The following is a 10,085-nucleotide window of genomic DNA, read 5'->3' on the forward strand; positions in this document are numbered from 1 at the left end:
ACATGAAAGTTGTTCCTCTTGATCTCACCTTTCCAAAGAGCTCAAATTCATTCATTTTGGACAAGGAATGCATAGGCTGTGCATGGCATGAACATGATGACATCACTTGGCGAGGATCAAACTTCAAATCCAAATGCACACTTGCCTTTCAATCCAAGCTAAATTCAGACTATCCAACATTCATTTGTGGACTTATGGCAATGGTTTTATGGGCCTATGCGCGCCCATACACCCATGCATCATCAATGACCAAATTTGGAAAGTGATTTCAAGTGTGCAAATATCAATGATTTCAGCTATAAATAGAGCCTTAATTGCTTAGAATTTCACACACATTGGCACCAGCTTTGATCCCCCATCTCAAACCCTCACTTTGCAAAGGATAAACCTGAGAAATTCATTTGAATTTGAGGTTGAATTTCTACTGTTTTGAAATTTAAATCTCCAAGAATCCACAGCCTTGTAAGCATCCAATCCTTCTTCTGCAAGCAAGTGGAGTGAGATCAAGCACAAGCAAGATCAAGATCAGTTGAATCCATACCTCCATTGAAGGTATTTTCTAGAAATTTTGAACTCTTCGATTCTCTCAAATTCTTGCTCAATTCTATTGATTCTTTGGTTGTCTGAAATCCTACCAATGTATGCAAGAAGATTGAGTTGCTTTGAGGCCAAATCGAAGCAACTCAGTTCATGTACCTCAAATTTCAACTCCATGTATCTCTCAATATACTTGGAGTTAGAGTTAATTGAGGTCCGATTCGAGCTCAGTGCCATTTTTACTTTGAAATCATGTCCTTGTTTTTAATTTTGGTGATGGTTGATGATGGACCAATCCGGTGAGGTCCACCGGAGAAGAAGATCGGAGCTACAGCTCCGGCCATGCGTTGGCATGTCTCACAGCCACATGATCCTCTTGATTTGTTTTAATCTCACGCGTCCATTGTGATTACCAACTATGTAGCGCGCTGACTCAGGTCCATCGTGGATAGCGCGTTTCTGGCCACTTGATCTGCCACCTCAATTAACGAGGGAGATCAAGTGGTCCACGTTTTTTCTGATATTTTAATTTTCATTTTAATTGCATTATTTTCAATAATTCATATTAAATTCAATATTGATCCAAAAAATATGGGACTTTCGCCAAAACATTTCAAATATTTTTCTATTTCATATTCTGAATTAAAATTATTTTTTGGATCATTATTAATATTTTTCATGAATTAATTGATTTTGCATTTTTTTTAATTGTTTAAAAATATTTTTAAATGTCCAAAAATTATGAAATTTTGTCTCCGAGGTCCTTTGACCTTGTTTGACCTATGATGAATCTCATAGCCATTTCTTTGGTGTTTTGATGAGATTTTAGGAATTGGACAAACCATATTTAATTTAAATGCAATATTTTAGTATTTTTAATTTGAATAAATGCCAAATAAATTTGTTGACCAATTGTGATGACTTGTTAATGTTTGACTCTTATTTTTGGGATTTGGTCAATGTTGATTTGACTTTGTCAAATTAATATCATTGGATTTAGGGGATTGATGGAATGTACATTCCATCTCCCAAAATGAATGGATGATATTAATTTGGTAAAAGTCCTCCTTTGGCCAATTTGTGATTTGATACATTACCCTCCCACTTCATCTTATTCCCTTTCTTCATTCATTCATTCCATTTGGCCTATGACATCTCAAAGTCCTAATGCTAGTTGATTGAAAAATTGTCATGAGTATGGATGAGATTAGGCCACACCTTTTCCATATTCTTTTTGTGTGTGGTATATTTCATGAGCATATTCCATTATACTATGTCTCTAACATGCATTAACACCAAACTTCTATTGCCCAACCTCAAATAGTTGTGACTTCTGAAGGTTGAGAAAAACAAGAAAGGGGGGTTTGAATTGTTTTGGAAATAAAAACTTTTTCAGAAATCAAAACACACAAAATTTTATACTGGTTCGCTTGAGAATCAAAGCTACTCCAGTCCACCCGGCCAAGGTGATTTCGCCTTCAAAAAGGACTTAATCCACTAATCTTGAAAGATTACACAACCAATCGTCTAAAAGAATAATCTCTTAGCCCTCTCAAGTATTCAGACTGCACAGAGTCACTTGAGGAAATAGTTTAAGCAAAAGTAAATTGTAATGTAAAGTGCTTCTAACAACAAGCAAGTATTACAAAAAATATGAGAGCAAGAGCTTTTCAGGTAAGAGCAGTAACTCGTGAAAAAGAGAGAGAGTGAATGATATTTCTATGTGTCTCAGGTGCGTCTCTCTAGATGAGCAATCCGTCCTTTAAATAGTCGTTGTGAAGGACCGTTAGAGTGATGACAGAATCTTGGTCATTGAAGAATAGTTAATGTCATTACTTCTGTTGTTTCTTTCTAAAACCATTTTGTCTGCCTCATTATTCCTCTCTTTAAATACTTCCTTTCCATAATGAGATTCCTTTCCGTTACGCGTTCTAGACTTGTGAGTCTGCATCAGAGTCTTGATATACCAGAGTTTGTTTTCGGAGGCTGATTAAGTCTGACTTCACTAGAGCTTCTCAGTGCTAGAGACTTCTTAAGTATCAGAGACTGATTCCAGTAATCTTTTGTCGGAGCTTCTGACTTCTTACTGTTGCGTTGGTATCTGCATTGATCAGAATCAGAGCCTTCTGGGCGTATTCCTTTCTGAGTGGCATCTAATATTTTGTATCTGATGTGATTCTGTATCTGATGTCTGGTCAGAATCCTGCGTAAATGTTCAGAGTCCTGCACACTAAGAAAATTCTCGTTAGAGTATCATTTTTGGTTTCATCCTTTGTTATCATCAAAATCTTAAAGAGATATTGTAGAACCAACTTTGTTCTTACAATCTCCCCATTTTTGATGATGACAAGACAGTTCAGATTAAAGATGAAACGTTTAAAGAAACTCTTAGATCAGATATTAAGTGGGCTCCCCCAGAGATAAATCTTGGATAATTCAGAAGTTCTTATCGGACCTTTCATGGTTTGGTGCTTTTAGCAACTTTCCTGCATATATTAAGTCATTGATTTAGAGAAAATGTTTGCAGTGCTTTGAAAGGAATTAGATATGTTTTCATCAGAGTTGTTTTAGTTCTCCCCCTTTTTGTCAGAATCAAAAATACTTAGCAAAAGACTTAGCAAAAAGTTGATATTAATAAATAAGCATTTACATAAGCCAGAAAGCAGAAAGAAAGAAGGCAAGAAATAGACATCGAAACACAGAAAGCAACAAGCAAATCAGAAAGTAACGAGCAGAAACATCCTAGGTGCCTAAGGGTTTGGAGGTGGAGGCATCCTCTGGAGCAGCTGAGACAACATGTTCTGAATGTTTACACTGACAGAGTCCTGCTGATCTAGTCTGGCTCGAACTACCTGTTGTTCTTTCTGCAGCTCTTCGAGAGTCTTCAGGACCAGAGGGACGAATCCAGCATTGGAGGACTCCCCCTGAGTCAGTTCATTAGCTCTGGCTTTGGCAGCAGACTATATAGCAAAGTGCGTTGCTTCTTCAGTGTCGGCTTTGGCTTTTGCCTCAGCTTCAGCAGCAGCAGCATCAGCAAGAGCCTTGGCTTCAGCTTCTCTGATTCTCTGAAGTTCTTCTTGGCGCGCTTTCTCTTCAGCTTCCTGTCTTGCCCTTTCCTCAGCTTCTCTGGATAGACACTCTTGGAGTCTGATCTCAACGTCTCTAATGAAGTTGTTGCGGACTTTTTCAGAGAGGTCTTTCAGCTTGAAGGCTTCAGAGGTCATCTGACTTATTACTCTGTTCCAGTGAGTCCTTACAGTAGAGGGATCATCACTGAGACCAGAGTTGATGGTCAGAGACTTGACCTTTTCAACTGAAGACTCTGCAAAAACCGTAATTGCTTCTTCAAGGGTTAGAAGTATGGTTTCTAGTTCATTGGCAGAGGCTTGGGAGGGTGAGGTGGGGGCACTTAGGTTAAGTGTGGGAGTTGTTGGGTCAGCGGAAGTAATGGGTTATGGTATTTCAGAGTTTGGTGGTTCTTATGGTTGTGATTCAGAGTGGATTGGTTATGAGGGTTGTGGTTCAGGGTGAGTTGGTTCTGATGGTGGAGGTTCAGAAGTGGTTGTGTTTGGATTTTTCGGAGGAGGGGAAGTGACTTCAGGTTCAGGGTTAGAATGTGATGGATTTTGAGAAGCCTGAGCACGGTCTTGGAGTTGAGCCAGAGTGGGAGAGTGAGGGTCAGAAGGTTCGGTGTCAGATGAGAGGTCATAGTAAGGTGGGGATTATGGAGATGGTGATGAAGATGGTGAAGTGGTTTCATTTAGCATTTCTGCTTCTGAAACAGGTAGAGTTGCGGTGGCAAGGTTGAATTTTTAGGATGGTAGGTTAGAGGATCTGGTGGTTGAGGGATGAGTATTAGCTGTTGTGTATATAGGGTTTGTTTGAGGGAGAGAAGAAGCAATTGGTTTTATCTTTACAGAGGGAGGGAGAGATACAGACTTACCTGGAGAGCCAACCAGAGGCACTGGGGGTCTTGATCCAGATGTTTCTCCCAGCTTCGCTTTCTTTGCTTGCTTGATCTTCTCAGAGGGCTCCTGTGTCCTTTTTTGGAAGTCTGGTGGAAACTCAAGCAGCCAATCCACTTGGAATTCAGTGATGTCCACTCCTTACTTGTACATATCCTCTAGATAGTAAGCAATTACCTCTGGAGGGTCGATCTTTGAGAATAGGTAGAGTCCATTTGGAATCTCCCTCTGATCTTTAAGTGCTTCCCAGGAGGTATCAAGTGTGGGTTTGGCTCTCAATTGATCAATGATTCCCATGCTCTTCAGATTGCGAGCATTCAGGGGTCTGCCAGTGTCAATCATGATGTCTTCCATGAGTCTGAGCTGAATCAGATGGTCCACGAGGCCACTCTCAATTAGCACATCAGATATAAGTCTCCCCAAAGGGATGTAGTTTCTTGTCTTCATATTATTTCTGGTATCTTTCACGGAGTCTCTGAGATACTTGAATAGAAAAGCAGGTAGGCAGAGCTTCAGAACATTGTGAATGCAGTAGAGAATGCACTTCTGGTATGTGTTGATGTAGTCTGAGGAGTTAGAAGCCGGACGGTGATGGATGGTTCCTAAGATAATCTTCAACCATACCCGGAGGTTCTGATGCAGTTCCTTGTTCTTGGAATGCTTGCCTTCAGCATTCTGTTGGAATATTGTAGGGTTTATCTCCTAGGACAGATACTTTGCCCTAGGGTTGATGTTGTATATGCGTCTTCCTCCAGTCTTTTCCATGTTTAGAAGAGAAGCAATCGATTTCTCTGTGATAACTATCTTGACTCCTAGAACGTAGGAGATAATGTAGTGATCATCAGAGTCAGCGAATGGCCAGAACTCCTTCACCAGATTGGTGTACATTGGGCCATAGAAGCGTTGAAAATAATTTTCCCACCCTTTCTTCTTCAGTTCATCAGTGAGGTCGACGCCATTTCTCTTCATGTTGTCAAAGTCCACCAAGGTTTCACAAAGAACTTCCAGCTTGTCAAACGGAGTTGCAAGATGAATGTGAGGCTCACGATCAAGAATGTGAGGTTCTTTATAGATAGGAGTGGAAACGACGCCGGTGGTTGCAGGGTTTTGTTGACTTGAACTTGGCGCTTGCTCATTTGAGTTCATTTGTTGAGAGAAGTTGTATACTGACTTTTGTTGAGAATCCATGAAGAAGGTTGAAGATGACGATGAATGTTGAAGAACTGGGTAAGAACTGCAGAAAAGCCTTTGAGAGAGGAGAAAACTGAGAGAGAGGGTTAAGTGAGTTCGTGAGTGTAAAAGTGTGCAATTGTAAAATGTGAAGAGTATAAATACACAACTAGGGCGCATGCAAAACGACACATAAGTGAGAGTTTAACAAATACCACATTAACCAAGTACACACGTTAGAGAGGAGAATGATTACAGCTCATAAATGATGTCTAATCCCAAAATCAGCACACTGCACGAGGAGATATCAAAAGTCTGTTTCTTGATTACTGCTAGACAACTGTCTAGAAGTTCCAAGGTCAGACGCATGATGTACCACGTGTTACTTTATCTGATCTTCAGGAATACCAAAGGGTTGGTTCCTGGAGATTTCTAACTCATATGACTTCTAACTGGTAGTAGCATCAGAGTCAGATGCAGAATCCAGCTGTTTACTTCAGAGTCTTATTTTGCTATCTCAGAGGCACATTTCATTCAGGACAATTTTGAATGTTTAGATTTTTTAAGATAAAAGAGAATCTATCTTCAGCAAGGGGTTTGGTAAAAATATCAGCCCATTGATGGTCTGTATCAATGAATTTTAAAGTTACTATCCCTTTCTGAACATAGTCTCTAATGAAATGATGTTTTATTTCTATGTGCTTAGCTCTGGAATGCAAAATAGGATTCTTACTTAAACAGATGGCAGCAGTATTGTCATAGAAGATAGGAATGTTACTCTCAAATATTTGAAGATCTTATAGTTGATTCTTCATCCAGAGCACCTGAGTCGTGCATAGTGATGCTGAAATATATTATGCTTCTGCAGTGGACAGAGCTATGGTTGATTGCCTTTTGCTGGCCCATGATATCAGATTCTTTCCCAAGAGCTGACAGTTCCCAGATGTACTTTTACGTTCCATTCTGTCCCCTGCGTAATTTGCATCACAGAAGCCAGAAAGTCTATACTCTGATGTTTTCTCATACATCAGGCCCATGTTAGGAGTTCCTTTCAGATACCTGAGTATTCTTTTAACAACCGTTAAATGAGATTCTCTAGGATCTGATTGGAATCTGGCACAGAGACATACACTAAACAAAATATCAGGACGTGTAGTAGTCAAATAGAGAAGATAGCCTATCATACCACGATAGAGCTTCTGACAAACCTTCTGGCTAACTTCTTCTTTCTCCATAATGCAAGTTGGATGCATAGGAGTCTTAGCAGGTTTGCATTTTGCCATTTCGAATTTCTTCAGAATGTCTTTAATGTATTTACTTTGATGAACATAGGTGGATTCTGAAGCTTGATTGATTTGAATTCCTAGAAAGAACTTTAGTTCTTGCATTAAGCTCATTTCAAATTCTGCCTGCATTAGCTCAGAAAATTCTTGACATACAGAAGGATTAGCTGAACCAAAAATAATGTCATCAACATATATCTGGCATATCATGAGGTTATTATTAATGTTTTTACAGAAGAGTGTAGAGTCAACTTTTCCTCTACTAAAGTCATGTTCCAGAAGAAAATTGTTTAGTCTTTCATACCAAGCTCTAGGAGCTTGTTTTAAGCCGTATAATGATTTCTTAAGTTTAAAAACATGTTCTGGACAATTTGAGTTTTCAAAACCTGGAGGTTGATTGACATACACTTCTTCTGATATATAGCCATTAAGAAATGCACTCTTGACATCCATTTGATATAGTTTGATTAAATGATTTACAGCAAACGAAACAAGTAAGCGAATAGATTCTAACCTGGCGACTGGGGCAAAGGTTTCGTTGTAGTCAATGCCATCAGTCAAGCTTTATTTCTGACAACTTCGCCTTTTTCATTTAGCTTGTTTCTGAACACCCATCTGGTTCCAATAATGTGAGTGCCTTTGGGCTTAGGAACAAGATCATATATGTCCTTCTTTGAGAATTGATCTAGCTCTTCTTGCATGGCTATTACCCAGTCATCGTCTTGAAGTGCCTCATCACAGGAAGTAGGCTCAATCAGAGATACTAGTCCTAGAGGAATTTCTTCAGGTACCTTGAATGTTGACCTAGTTCGGATAGGTTCATCCTTGTTTCCTAGAATCAAATCTTCAGAGATGTTGGGGCGACTTCTTGATTTCTTCTGGATAGCTGAGACTTTAGTTGCATCTGGACTTTGTTTATCATATGCTTCTAGTGCTTTGGTCTTTTTGTCAGAACCTGCAAGGGTAATCTCCAAATCTGCAAGTTTATCAACTAGCTTTGACTTTTCAGGGTCAAACTTATCATCAAATATGACATGAATTGATTCTTTCATAATTTTGGTTTCTGTGTTGTATACTCTGTAGCCTTTAGAGCATTCTGAGTATCCTAACATAATACCTTTTTGTGCTTTTGAATCAAACTTGTTCAAATGTTCTTTAGTATTTAGAATAAAGCAAGAGCATCCAAAAGGATGAAAATAAGAAATGTTTGGTTTTCTTCCCTTACACAGTTCATAGGGAGTCTTCTCCAGAATAGGTCTTATAGAGATTCTATTCTGAATATAACACGTTGTATTTACTACTTCAGCCCAAAAGTGGTTAGCCACATTTATTTCATTGATCATGGTTCTGGCCATCTCTTGGAGTGTCCTATTCTTCCTTTCTACAACTCCATTTTGTTGTGGAGTTCTAGGACAGGAGAAATCATGGTATATTTCATTAGAATCAAATAGTTCCTCAAAAAATTTATTTTCAAATTCTCCACCATGATCACTTCCGACTCTGATGATTTTAGAGTCAAATTCGTTTTGCACTTTGGAACAGAATCTAGTGAATACAGAGTGAGACTCACTCTTATGCTTTAGGAAATTTACCCATGTCCAGCGAATAAAATCATCAACAATAACTAGTCTATATTTCTTTCCATTGACTGATGCTGTTTTAGCAGGACCAAACAGATCAATGTGAAGAAATTCTAGAGGCTCAGAGGTGGAAACAATATTTTTCTTTTTAAAAGATGATTTAGAAAATTTTCCTTTCTGACATGCTTCACACAGAGCATCTGAAGAAAACTTCAGCTTTGGTAGACCTCTGACTAACTCGAGTTTATTTAGCTGAGATAGTTTTCTCATGCTAATGTGGCCCAAGCGTCTATGCCATACCCATTTCTCTTCATGAACAGACATCAGACATTTTACATTTTGTTCTTTTAAGTCTGAAAGATTTATTTTGTAAATATTATTTTTCCTCTTGCCAGTGAATAGGATTGTTCCATTGTTTTGATTAATTTCTTTACATGTTTTTTGATTGAAGATTACATCATAGCCGTTATCACTTAATTGACTTATTGATAACAGATTATGCATTAATCCTTCTACATAGAGAACATCAGATATAGAGGGGAGAGTTCCATTACCAATAGTTCCGGAGCCTCTGATCCTTCCTTTCTGATTTCCTCTGAACCCGACAAAGCCAACATCTTTAATTTCTAGGCTTTGGAACATATACTTTCTTCCCGTCATGTGTCGCGAGCATCCAGAGTCCAGGTACCATGACTGGTGTCTTAACTTTGCTGCATAGGATATCTGCAACATAAACAATCTTATCCTTTGGTACCCATAATCTTTTGGGTCCTTTGTGATTAGTTTTCCCAGAGTTTCTTAAAACTTTGGGTTTTCTAGCATTATCAAAACGTTGTGCTTGTGTATGTGTGTAGTGATAAGAAAATGGAGATTTAGGTTTGTCATTAGTGGAAGATTTATCTTCACTAGGGTCTGTCGCAACCTAAATGCGAAACGAAACAACCAGCAAAAAAAGAAAGAAAATGACAGAAGAGTCACCACCGTGCGTTATTTATCCCAAAGGAGGGAAAGGAAACGCTCGAAGTAAACCTGGAAAAAGGAAAGGAAAAGACAAGGTCTCGCAACCAAATCTTGGGTTCGGGAGTCGATTATGCGAAGGGAAGGTATTAGCACCCCTACGCATCCGTAGTACTCTACGGGATCCACTCTTGTTGTTCTTGTCTAAAAGGTGTGGGTTTATCTAATGTACTATTTACTAAAAGAGGGGTCAAAAGAAAATGACTCGCACGGATGTCGCATCCACTGCATACGTATCTCATTTGAATATGAGAATCAGAGTCTTCGTAGCTCGACTGACCTATTTGTTTGTTTTGTGTGTTTTAGATGAACGACGTTACTACGCAATCTACCGGATGATCGACCTTTGGAGACTTACTCGCCTGTAGTAGAAGGAGTTAACGTGTTCTTAGGAGAAGAAAAATCAATGAGTTTGTTTGTGTTTTAGGATGCTCATGCAAAAAAGGAAGTCCTAGACGAAGGAACCGTGCTACCTTAATTGACATGCAAACGAGAGACTATACGAAGCCTAGCAATCCTATGGGGAGACGATC

This window comes from Lathyrus oleraceus, chromosome 7 (assembly GCF_024323335.1).
Source record: "Lathyrus oleraceus cultivar Zhongwan6 chromosome 7, CAAS_Psat_ZW6_1.0, whole genome shotgun sequence".
Classification (NCBI taxonomy): domain Eukaryota; kingdom Viridiplantae; phylum Streptophyta; class Magnoliopsida; order Fabales; family Fabaceae; genus Lathyrus; species Lathyrus oleraceus.